Genomic DNA, 12526 nt, shown 5'->3' on the forward strand with positions numbered 1-12526 from the left:
TAGAAAAGCTCGCAGTAATTAAGTAAACGGGGGGCATTTAAATCGGCGATCGCGCGATGGCTGCCGCGCGCGTCCGGTCTCGTAACGGATCCACTTCGTCAGAAGCAACAGCCGGCACGGTAAGCTCGTTATTCCAACGTCAGTGAACGGATCAAGGCGAATATAATCACACGTTGATTGACTCGATCGACCGCGCAATTATACCAACCGGTACTACTCCCACTAATGTCTTATCGAACGCGCCCGGTATCCTTCCCAATCAGCAGCCGGCCTATGCTAAATTAATTAAACAGTATCGCATCATCACCATGATGATCGCGTTGCTAATCAGTAAATCAATCCCCGGGTATCTGTCGCTGTTAATAACCAGTACTAATAACCCGTATACCATTGCCCCTCTATATCTCGCCATCCAGGAGGAATCAACCGGAATAGCAAATAATCAAAGAAACATACATACATATCGAACTCGATTCGAGACATATCGAGCTCGATCGAACTCGAAGATTCTCGTCACACGCAACGATGACAACACAACCGTTACATCTTGTTCGCGTAATTAGCCCGCTCAGTCAACGTCGCGGATAATTGGTATCCCATAGAGCAGGTGTACGACGATGATCGTGATCGTGAATCGATAAGCCACTGCCATCGCTCGTCCATTGACAAACGGCTGCTGAACACAGTCGTCGATTCGACGGGGCCACGGTCGACGGACGACCAACACTCGCTTACTTCCGACGTATCGAGTAAATATTCCACTGGTAACCGTCAAATTAACTAGCAGATTGAAAACACGCGAAAAGGCGACGCCGCCCGCCCTGCCACCCCTGCTCGATGTCCAAATACATCTAAACCCCGTCCCGAGGGGAAACTGGAACCCGTGTATCCAGCGTACCGTTAATCCAACCACGTCAAACAGCTGTGTGCTTTCCAAGCAAACTGTGCCGCGTTGGTATCAGCCTGGCGGACGCGCGTGTGTACGCGTCGCATCGCGCGGATCGCGGGTTATCGGCGAGCCTAACCCCCGCGCAGCCCCGTTTATAAATCCAATCGGATTTTAAGGCTCCACGGGAGCACCATTCATCCGACGTGGCCGATTGTTACGTACTGCGTGGTACGCACGCGGGGACAATAACCAGTCGCGGATTAAAGTGGCCGCGGATTTTCACCGGTTCCCCGTTTATCGATCCCGCTACCAGGATTCGCGGCGCGCCCCTGATCGCGACGATCCAAGGCGCACGGGGTGGATAACGCCTGGGCTCTGGTTGTTTGCGAGGCTCGCGGACATAGAGGGAGTAAAATGGCGGACGGATGTTGGGCGGATACGAGAGACTGGGGCGGTTGTCGGAAACGGAATAGTTCGGCGAGTATTCGAGTTGTTAATGCATTCGCGGTTTCGAGGGTCGTCCGTGTGATCCTCGCGCGTTACATATGTTTCATCGGTTATATTTACCCCGAGAAACCCGTCTGGGATCAAGTTTCCTAGCCTTGAGTGATCGAGAATGAACGACACATTACGGAACCCCCACGGCAACCGCTCGAATTAATTTCGCGTCGCTCGTGTGCGCGTTCAAGGTTGGCTTCCGGTTGCGAATCGACCCGATCTCGATGCGATCAATATTGGCCTAGATAGATAGAAAATTATGTAGCCTCTCGAGCGACGCCGAGGGCGACGTGCACGGCGATACGTCCTCGTCTAACGTCCGCGATCGTGCGTAGGCGTTTGATCTTGGTTAGCCACGATATTGCCCTCGTAACTTCTCCCTGGTCGCGGTCGTGCCTTCTAACTGCGGACGCGTTCGCCACTCTGTGCGTAGCCCCACGGAAAATCGTCGCGTTCGTTAATCAACTGCTTGCAAAGAGAGAATTCGAGACGATCGTCCCAGGAAGAAAAGGCGAAAGACGTCCTCGCAATTACACCAGCGACAATCCGCGTTGCTTCCGCGCCCCGCGACGCGAGCAATGTTTCTTCGCGTGGCACTGGATTATACTGGAGTGTGGCAAGAGAATTAAAGAAGAGAGGTGAACAATTTAATGCGAAATTTCATTTCGCCGGGTACCCTTTTGTCCGCTGTGCTCTTAATTAGGCAGAGGTAAGCTTTAATCGCTTTCCGCTCTAATAAGCGTGGAATTCCGCGTCCCTCTTTAACAACCCCCGATTCTCTGGACGGGTTACGCGTCTCTGACGCAACAGCGACAGTGGACGAGGTAGGAATAAATCGTTACGGCTATTAAACGATTCCCAGTGTTGCCCGGGTTAAATATTCCGGTGGTGATAAACAACGGTCGGTGTCATAAATTCGAATGTTATGCTCGAAGTAGGTAATACCCGGGACCGCTTCCGTTGTTATCGTAATCTTCTATCGTAATTACGGTTCGATGTTTGCCCGAAACAATGCGAATGTATATGACGCGCGTGCACGCGGATAAATTGCCGGGGAAATAAGTTAACGATCCAGGTGTGCGCGCGTTACACCCGATTCGTTTCGATGCGCGTAACTGCAATGCGGTTTCCTCGTCGACGGGCAAAGTGCATAATTAGGCGATACGTATACCGTGTAATCAATGAGACAGCCGGATAATGCGATCGACGTTACTTAACGTTACGCGCCGCGTTCGACGAAAACACACGGCCGCTGTGTAGCGCTGGGACGTATCAATTTTATAGTCACCCGTTTCGAAGCCCGTTGCCGCCGCTCGAATAAACTGAATCGCGAATCGAACGGAAGATTACCATCGGCTCGATGGAATTGCTGGCAACTCGTATCAGGAGTCGATCGATCGAGGCATTCACCGGTCCGCGAATTCGCCGTCCACGCTTTCGTTTCTAATAAAGTCGGACGCTGCTCGATGACTGTGACGACGAGCACGCAAAAAACCGACCAGCGAACCGACGAAACGTCTCGCGCAATCAGCGGTACCGGGATCAATCCCGTGAAGAGGGCAAACTCGTTAGACGCTCATCCCTCGAGCGCGCGAGTACAAAGCGGCAAGTCGTGTCGCGCGTCGCAATTCAACGCTGAGGAGAGAGGTGAAATATCAGGGCGAAGTTCTTGCCTTCTAACGCAAGTTATTAAGAGCGCTGCCAACAATTTCACGGTCCATTGTGCCAGGAGACAGTTAGAGGGAGGGACCAGGCGCGAGAGCGCTGAGTATATTCGTTCCTCCGCGAGAAATCATCCGACGATGCAACCCGTTACTTTATCGGTAGGAGCCTGCTGGCGGCTCGCTGCGTGTCGTTCGACGATGAAAATAGGCCGCGCTCGTTACCGTCCGCGACAAATTGCTATCATTCGACGCCGCTAAAAGATCGCTGCCGGAATTGGAAGCTTTCGCGCAACGATACCCAACCCCCATCTCTCTTACCCCCTTCTCATCTGTGTACACACGGAACCAGCGGTGGAATCGTGCCAAAAAGTTTCGAGCGAGCCAGGCTGCCTCGGTTGATTCGAAGAACACGAGGAGAAAACGTGGGCTAACTTTCCCGACTCGCGGCGTCGCGCGGCGAAACATAATCGTGGGGGACCGGAAGCTTCGACTCACCCCGGTTCCTCTGTGACTCCAGCCTGGCCGACCTTCAGGTACGAGGATGAATGGAGCATCGGGAGGGAGACGGATCGATGCGGCGACGGTGCATTCGAGATCGCTTTAACCTGGAATTAAACAGAGGTACACGATGTCTAATTATTGAACAGACGATGATCCATTTAGCAGATCCAAGTACTTTATGTTTTACGCTATCGAGAATTATTCGATCGAATTTAACGTTCACCTGTGACTTCTTCGAGAATTACGGAAGATATAAATGTGCGTATTATACGTGTATCAAATATTTCTAGGGAAATATTCGACGAGATTCGAGCAGCGTGCATGGAAAACGAGCGAAAACCCGATAACCTCGATCAGAGTCGCGAAGCCGCGGTCGGATTTTGGGATTGAAACGCCTGGTCAGATATCACGTAGGTCCTTCGTTTCCCGTTGATACAGCAATACTTAGCGGCGGTTACAATTCCCGATCGGCTTACGTACGCACGCTCGAAACCCGGCGCGAATTACATCACAGAGACCGTGGAATTGTCTCTCGCGTACCAGCCAGCGAGTATAATCATCCCTGCGGCGCAGCGAAATCCCAAATCCGCGGGTCGATGCTCGCTTTCGCGCTGGCCAATTTCGAGCTGACCCGGTCCAAGTCTCGGCTGTGACGCGACCCGCGAGGAAGGCATCGCGCAGCGCTGGCTAGAAATACGTGGTTCCGGCGCACGTTTAATGCATGGACACCGCGGACACTCCATTTTCGGTGATCCACGTTTTATCGCCTTGCGGTCCAGCGCGCTCGCCCGCTAACTTTGATTCGGCGCACCGCCGGAAACGGGGAGTTTGAAAACCGCTCGACTGGCTCGAGTATGACCCGCGCGATTCACATACCTGTCCCCCACGCGCAACTATAAATTACAGTTACTTTGCTTCGACCGGGAACTTCGCCGCGTCCACGTTCGGTCACTGCCATATCCTACATCGCTTCCCTACTTCCGTCCTCCCCTCCGTTTCCCCTCGATGCTCTTTGATTCGATCGAGCGCGGTGTAAATCTCTTCCATTACCCTCTACCAAGGTGTGCTGGCCTCGAGAGAAGCGATTGAGGTTAGCGTTATCGACCTTCGACCTTCCTGATGTTTCTAACCTTCCAGGTTTCTGATCCGACGCTTCCATCCCCGTCAAATACGATTTTGCGCGATAAAGTAAAAGCGCGCGAAGAAAAGACCCTGGTAACGTCAAACGGAAAAAGCTCGACGAACAATGACCGCGGTAACGCCCGTACACCCCCCGCGGGAACCCGTTAAATCATTCGCAAAGCCCGACTATCGCGCGGGGATCTCGTTGTTCATCGACCAGCGACGTTATTGCGAATCAACGTCACGTACCAGGCCACCGGGAAGTTGTCGATATTCGCAGGTGCGAGAGGATCGTTGATAATCCCGGGGCAAAGCCGCCTCATCCCGGATGACGAGGAAAATGCCGCGGGGCCGCGGCGTACGGCGCGACCTGGAAACACCCCCAGTCGACGTTTACACGAAGATGACCGCGCGCGACACCAGAATGCCCAGAGCATCGACATACCGAATTCCGCGGTCCGTTGTCGGTTCGAAGAGCACCAATCACGCTGATGAACCCGGCTGGACAGCCGAACTCGCGTGTACAAGCGAGGCCAACTTTCCGCCTTCCTACCCGATTGCTCGTTGCCGATGAACGACACCGCTAATTGTCCTGGCCCTCGACGATCGATACTCGCAAGCTCGTTTGCGAGTTCCGCGGGATTTTCCTACCCGTCTTTTTTTCGTTTTTTTTTTTTTCTCTCGTTTCCTACGCTATTCTATCCGGATCTAGTTACCGCGCGAGTGATCTACTCTATCCCATTGTCGATTCTATGAATGTTTGCGCAACGTGCGCCATGGAATGGTTCAGCGAAAAGGGACGTGACCACGCAAAACTGCTGTTTCGTGGTTTTCCGTCAGTTCGCGCTTGATAATCCCCTGCCTATTGGCAAGATTACAAACGTGACTTCGTTGCGATGATCTAGATAGAGAGAAATCTCTGCAAATGATTAATCAAGGGTGTTATTCGACGTAGCCCAGCTGACTTTCGATCGTTTCCCTTTTATTTTCCTTTAGCCTCGACATTATTATTATCATCTCGTTGGAGCAGAAGTGATCAGCGTGAATCGAACCGCCGTGAGCTAGCAGTTAATCGAAAAACAGAATTCCGATAATTTCATCAGGAGTCGTAGCCGCGAGTCGCGTCCTCCAAACGGACGTTCGCCGCGTGAAGAACGACAAGGCATTACGAGGCAATTTCTGTACCCGCCAGTAATAAGGTCCAATAATCCTGGAGGCTTCGCCGGTATCTCGCGCAATTTATCGAACCCGCGAGACGAGATTCCGCGAAGGAGTTGGGCGCAGCGCTGATTTGCAACAGCCCCGCGTCCCACTCCCTCGACTCGCGAACAATTGCGACACATCGATCGACTTGTTATCGACGACTTCAACGGAATATAGATATAACGTACGAACGATCTAAAAAGGGGATCCTCCTCGCCACTTCTATTCTGAAAGCTGACTGTGTCGTAATATGAAATTTTCGCGAGATCCACCGCCAGAGAGAATGAATATTTCTCCACGATATCGCTGGTGAATGGCTCCTGTTGCGCGATCGGGAAATAAACGCGCGAATATTTATCAGCGACACATTCAGTATCACCCGACTGGAATTCCAACGACGAATTTATTTCCGTGGCTTCGAGCACGACGAAGAAACACAAGCGACGCGTTCGTTCCGACGAATTTAACGCTGTTAACCCCATTGCACGGGACGACCAGCGTGCATTAACAATCGTGTTGTTCGCAGTTCCACGTTGACCGAACGTTCCTGTTATTAATTTCTACCAGCGCAAATGTTTGGACTCGCAGAGTGGCTGGCAGGATGAACGAAGCGCGGCGATGGAATGGGACGTATCGATAAATGAAAATACAAGCTTCCTTTGATCCTTGGCGCGATGCACGCGACGCGTCCAAGACTCGAACGCGTGGTACGCGTTTACGTTCGAACGAAACACACCGTAATAGGTTTAACTTGCTCGCAGCGCAGATACTAAATCCAGCTGGAAATTCTCCGCTGTCCGCCTCGTCTCGTTTCCTGTCCTCCCTCTGCCCTGTTCTATCAAGGGATCCTGCACTGCTGGGACGCGCGTTTCCCAGGTTTCGTTGACCGATTTAACGGGAACTGATTACCCGGACCCGGTCGGCGACAATAAAGCGGAGACGACCGGGGCGAGACGAGCGGCAAGGATCCACGGATTTATGGGAGCCGTTGCGCCTCGATACGGTTACAAATTTCTATCCATTTATGCGCGTGGCTCGACTCGACGTTCGCCAACCGGCAACAGAGACGCGTGCTCGATCGCTTAATAAGCAGAGCGATCGTTTTTTCACAGAGAGAAATTAGTTCGGTGGAAATTTCAAATCGTACGATCGTGTCGTTTGATCGAGTCGAGAACGAAAATTGACAGAAACCCTTCGACAACGCGGCCAGCCATTTGTCGCGATAATTAGGTGGAAAAAAGTGTGCGTAAACTGTCGGGGCAATCGAAAAACAGGATCAATTAAAACGGCAACGACACGTTTGCCCGTTTGCCCGTTCGATTCGACGCCATTCAAGATTAAAGCTTCGCCGGCTGAATAAATTTATCCGGCTGGCTTTCATCCGCGATTTATCCAATCGACGCTCGTTTTAAACAGCCAGCAGGGGTTCCCTCCCTGCTCGTCCTTTCGTTGACGTCACTAACGACGCGATTTTCCGAACGACCCAGCGACGAATAAACCCCCAGCGTTCGCCACCTGGGACCGCGTGGAGAACCAACACCCCTGAGAAAGCTGCGACTCGAGACAAAAGCGTCGCGTCCACGGCTAACTGGTGCTGTGTCCGACGATCGGATCCGAGCCCAGGTCCGACCAGCTCAAAGGAAACTGACCGAGCCAGCTTCAAACGGAAAACGAACCGGATAAACATGGAACGAGTGCTTAGGGAGGAACGAAATGGGCAGAGGAAGGGTATTGCTGGGTGATAAAGCCGAGTCTTTTCGCAGCTTCGAAACTGGAGAACGTTTCAGTGACGAGGTATTGGGTGATCCTTATTGAGGATCCACCTGAACACTTTATATATATTCTCCGTAAGTGTCAGAGAGAATAATAATGTATACCACAGTGATATTCTCGAAGACTGTTCGGTTCGAAAATTTGATCAAATTCACTGCGACATTCTGCTGCGAGGACGAAGTAGTTCATTAAGTAGGATTAAAAATATCGTTCGAGAGAGAGAGAGTTAATACCGCTGCGGCGCTAACCTCGGACAGGTGAGTCGACAACATTGTACGAGAAGATAAATCGATACTCCTCGCAAGTCATCGCGGAGTCGAGGGAGAGCCGGTGAAGATACTTGGCTAAGTCAGCTTGTCAAGTGAAGTGATCGTCGAGGGAAAAACGTGACTGTTAATTCCACGGAAAACTCGAGCGCCTCTGTTTACTCTGGTTAAGAAGTTCGCGATGGTTTTGCTCCTTCGCGGTACACTCTTACACGCGCTCCAGCATTTTCACGAACAGAAACACCTCGCGAGGTGTTGTTCTCGTGGCTGTTCGAGCGATGAGAGAACTCTTGGGGCATCGACGAAATTGAAATTTTGATCGAGGCTACAGCGAGCTTGTTCGTCGATGGTAATAAATAAGAAAGGAGTCCGTTTCGAACCGCATTTAGAGTTCAACCGTGAAAGACACTCGATAAGTTCAGGTTCCATCGAGAGAGCGAGGAGACGAAACGAGCGCATCCAGCGTGGAAAATGGGAAACGTTCCGTTCCCTAGTTGCCGTTAAGCCAGCCATCAAGGCGGATGATAAATCTATACAGGAACAAGGACGACACGGGCATTATTGGCGTCGAAAGAACGCCGGCTGGCTCGATCGACCTTTTTGGACGCTTTTCAATTCTCCCGTCCTTCCACCACGTACACGCCGTCGTACAGCGAGAAAGGAACGAGCGTCGAACAGAAAGAAGTTGGTCACGAGCTGGCCAGCCTTTACTATATTTCCAATTTTTTATTTCCCTTCCCCTGCTTTCCCAGGGACGATCAATCGTGATGCAACAGCGACCTGGTCGCACAATACCCCCGAGTGCCGTTAGCCTCTGCTAAATTTCCTTCTTCTGCGGTCGACTGAAAAAAACGATAAACCAGAACCGACGTGTACGAGAAGCAAAGAAAAAAAAAATAATAAGAAATAAGAGGGGAAGAGAATCGGGGAAAAAAGAAAGTTTCGAGTGGAAGCCAAGACAGAGGAGATCGAAGTGCTTCGGAGTCACCTGGCTTCGATCGAAAAAGTGGAAAAAGTCGCGGCAGCTGAAGGCGCGGCGAAGTTCACTCCGGTTTTTCCCCGTGTTTCCGTGACGAGGAATTCGCCTCGCGGCGAAGCGCGAGAGAAAAATGACGACGAGTGTTCATCTGGACCCAAGTCCTCTCTCCCCACCGCTTTCTTCTTTTCTTCTCCTTTCTCGTCCTCGTTTTTTCTTACAGGGAAACGCCATTACACCCAGCATTTCCATGGAGCTTAAGATCCACGAAATACACGAGGTTCCATTCTCCTGCCACTCGGCCCGGCTACTCCACGCAACTTTATTACTTGAAACACCCTCCGCTCCCCTGGTACGCAGAGGACGTGGAAATACGTTTGCTTTACGAGGGGGTGTTAACTCCGTTGGAGTGGAATATAATACTTGGCTCATAAGTAGCTCGACGTGGTTCCCTCTGTTTTAACAGCGTGACGAGCAACGAATGATGGATAACCATCTCGCCAAGTAATAAGAAAAATGGCTGAACCTTGGGTCGCGCAGCTGACCCAATTAATCACGGAGGAAGGCTCGAACGAGTTCGCGGAAGCCGACATCGGCGAAGTTCCGCGACAGAAGCCGGCAAGACGAGGGCAAAGTAATTCCGCGGAGCCCATCTACGAATGGTAGACGGGGTTAAAACTCGCGGAAAGCCGCGGACGACGTGGAGCACACGAGTTTCGCAGTTTAACCGGCTAAAACTGGAAAGAAACACTTCATCATCGCGGTACACGTTAAGCCATCGCGGCGACCCGCTAACTTCGCTCTTGCCTCGCGACGACCAAGTAGAAAACTAAGAGAATTTCCACAGCGAGCGCAAGAGAGAGAAAGAGAGGAAGAGAAGGAAAAAGATCGTCAGCCGTGGTTCAACGAGGCAAAAAGCATCCGCGAGGGATCTCGTAGTCGCAGCGACTGACGCTTGTCCAGAGTTCGCGCCTTGTAATATCAGCTGCAAATTCTGAACCAGAAGGAGACACGCGGTCGAACTGTCTTCAGTATGTGTATTAACATTTTGGACGATGACTAAGATAATAAGATGATCGAAAAAAATATTATTCCTAGAAGTAACGCGATGAATGCTTGGTAACTGGCGATCGTAGTCAGTCGTAAGTCAGACCACTGTAAAATCTCAAATAAAGAAAGGTTTAGAATGACAATGGACACTGAATTCTATATCCTCTCGACTAATCCCACTCTGTACCAATATTTTACATCTTTCGCACGGCAGATTCGCGACTCTCGTATGTTTCATTTATCCCAGCCGGAATGGACAGAGTCACGGCGGAGCCGTAGTTTCTTGCAGCGGTGGGAAAAGTAGCGGCGGCTACGGGCGTCGCACAAAAGCCGGCTCATTCAGTTTCCGTAGTCCCAGCCGGATGAAATCCCGGACAAAAATACACGGGGTCTGCGACGACACGTGAAACGGGTCCGCGTAAAAAGATCCGTTGAAACAGCGAGGGCGTCGGGGCTCTATTTACATTCAGACTGGAGGAGACCTGGCCCGGTTCAAAAGTCAACCCCTTCAACAGCCTTTCGACTGTATCAACCGCCGCCCTTAAACGAGGCCGCGTCGAACGCGCGCGGAAATTTTCAGAACACCCCCAGAGTTAGGGGCACTCGCAGCACCGTCTCGCTTTTCCGTGTTTTCCGCAAGCTTTTTACTTGGCCGCCACCGCGAGTTCCTCTCCCCGTGGACCGACCAAACTAAATTACGTGTTCCACGGACCGTCGACAGCTACTTCCCGCAAAAACTTTTCCATTTTAAATAAGAAATAAATTTACAGTTCCCAGGAACGTAGCACTGGGAGGAATATTCACTCGACTCCGGAAGATGCGTTGCGACGACGAGGGTTGATAAAGAAAGGCGAGAGGAATTTCACGGCCTACGAATGTCTCGCAGAAATACTTAGAAACTCTTTGAGACTCTATCCATTGGTCTAGCTGAGTCGTTCATCCCTCGTTTCCCGCTTTTCCATGCAATTTCGACGGATCTCGAACTAAACACCTAGTATCTGAGAGAGGAGACAGAGCTCCAGGCGAGGACACGAATATTGCTCTCCTTGGATGGCACCTCGAATTCCTTCTGTTCAACGTACGTATACTCGATTACAGGCGGCAACGGGTTGAATCTCAATCATGCGACGTAACGACATACGTCACTTTGACGTTGTTCGTCGAACGTGTCTCGCCTACGAAAATTCGTCCGACCGTCCTGCAATCGGATCGCGTAATTAAACGTAACGATTGGGTGCTCGTTGCGCATCACGTCGAACCTCGCTGCACGATGGCCCGATTCTAAAAGGCACGCTGGAAGTATCATCGTGACAAATACACGCTTCCTCGGAGACGAAAGCACGAAAACACCCCAGGTCTCGCAACAGCGCGCTCTGAATTTGAAAATTTTAATTTAGATCGAACGAGCCAAGGGACTAATCAAAGCTACGATCTCCAGGAAAGAATTTGCATAACAATAAGGTCACCGGGTCCCAAATTCGCGATTCCAGAGGCAAGATCTCGTTTCCTGGGATGGAAAATTGCTGGTTTACCAAAAAGCTGGACCAACGCGTACTCCCTCACAGAACACGAGTACCATGAAGAACACCAATGCCACAGCCTACCTTTGAACCGTGTGTTAGCAATTTCGCGATAAGAAGAGACCTTCAGCAAGGTGTATCCGTTTCGAATATCGGAACGAAGTCGCGCGAAAGGGACAGTGCGATGGCCGGTGGCATAAAACGGAAGCAGAGATAGCTGGCCCGCGTTCTGGATGAACGACGACGCTCGTGGGAAATCTTACGCCGCGCGAAACGCGAGCGTAGCACGAACACACGGCATCGAGTCTTAAACTTCCGGCGTTCCAACTCTTATCGGCCGTTTGCGTCCAACTTAATCGACCGATAAAACACGCCCCAACCAGCTGACGTACGAATTCGAGCAGCGACGAAGTTCGCTTCAAGTTCCACCCCTCGCGCACCCTTCGAGGTTGTAACGCGTCCGTGGGAAAACGGAACGGAATTCTTCTGAGGATTTCCATCGCAACGCACAGAAGACGATATCAGGTTCGCAGGCTCCAGTCTTGAATGTTGAATAAATGTCGCGGCGGAATGAAAGTTAAGCAAAGTTATTATCGCTGGTAATCAACAGAGATCGCAGTTTCTTAGGAGGACAATTCGTAGCGGGTGGGTTCTGTCCAGCGGCGTTATTAATTTGATGGTCTCAGAAGCAATTTGCTGCCTTGTCACGGGAAGACGAATGTTGCAGACGACACGGGCCACGTTTCTCTCGCGTCTCAGGTGCTCGCCACGTTCTCCTTCCGAGCACTCCGCCCCCTGACACCCTCGATCTCGAGCTGCTAAATCGACGCGTCGGCAAATCGCGTCGAAATCCTTGGCACACACGCGCGGGTGTTAAGTGAATTTTTGATACCAAGCTACTGTTGTCGTCGCTAGATACAAATAACAATTCATTCAGATTCTGAAACCTTGTGACCCACTTGTGACTCGATGACTGCAGTTGCGTCTAATGCGGAATGAAAAACTGCACCCTTTGATAGGAAAAGTTACGTCGATCGAGAGCCGAGCTGCTATATAAATATCGA

General features: G+C 51.2%; 2 protein-coding genes across 3 annotated transcripts in view; one reads left to right on the forward strand and one right to left on the reverse strand.

Annotated features, from left to right (window-relative positions):
• LOC143424028 (uncharacterized) overlaps positions 1-12526 on the reverse strand; it is a 155802-nt gene that overhangs the window by 114848 nt on the left and 28428 nt on the right. The window contains exon 2 of one of the 2 annotated variants that reach the window (XM_076895832.1): positions 3547-3656. The exons of the other annotated variant lie outside the window; for it this stretch is intronic. The gene's annotated coding sequence lies outside the window, so the exon portion shown is untranslated. The remainder of the gene's footprint in view (positions 1-3546; positions 3657-12526) is intronic. 2 annotated transcript variants of the gene reach the window in all.
• Positions 1-12526, forward strand: part of LOC143424053 (uncharacterized) — a 204206-nt gene that overhangs the window by 37915 nt on the left and 153765 nt on the right. The gene's annotated exons all lie outside the window — the stretch shown is intronic.

Source organism: Xylocopa sonorina, chromosome 5 (genome assembly GCF_050948175.1).
Source record: "Xylocopa sonorina isolate GNS202 chromosome 5, iyXylSono1_principal, whole genome shotgun sequence".
Lineage (NCBI taxonomy): Eukaryota > Metazoa > Arthropoda > Insecta > Hymenoptera > Apidae > Xylocopa > Xylocopa sonorina.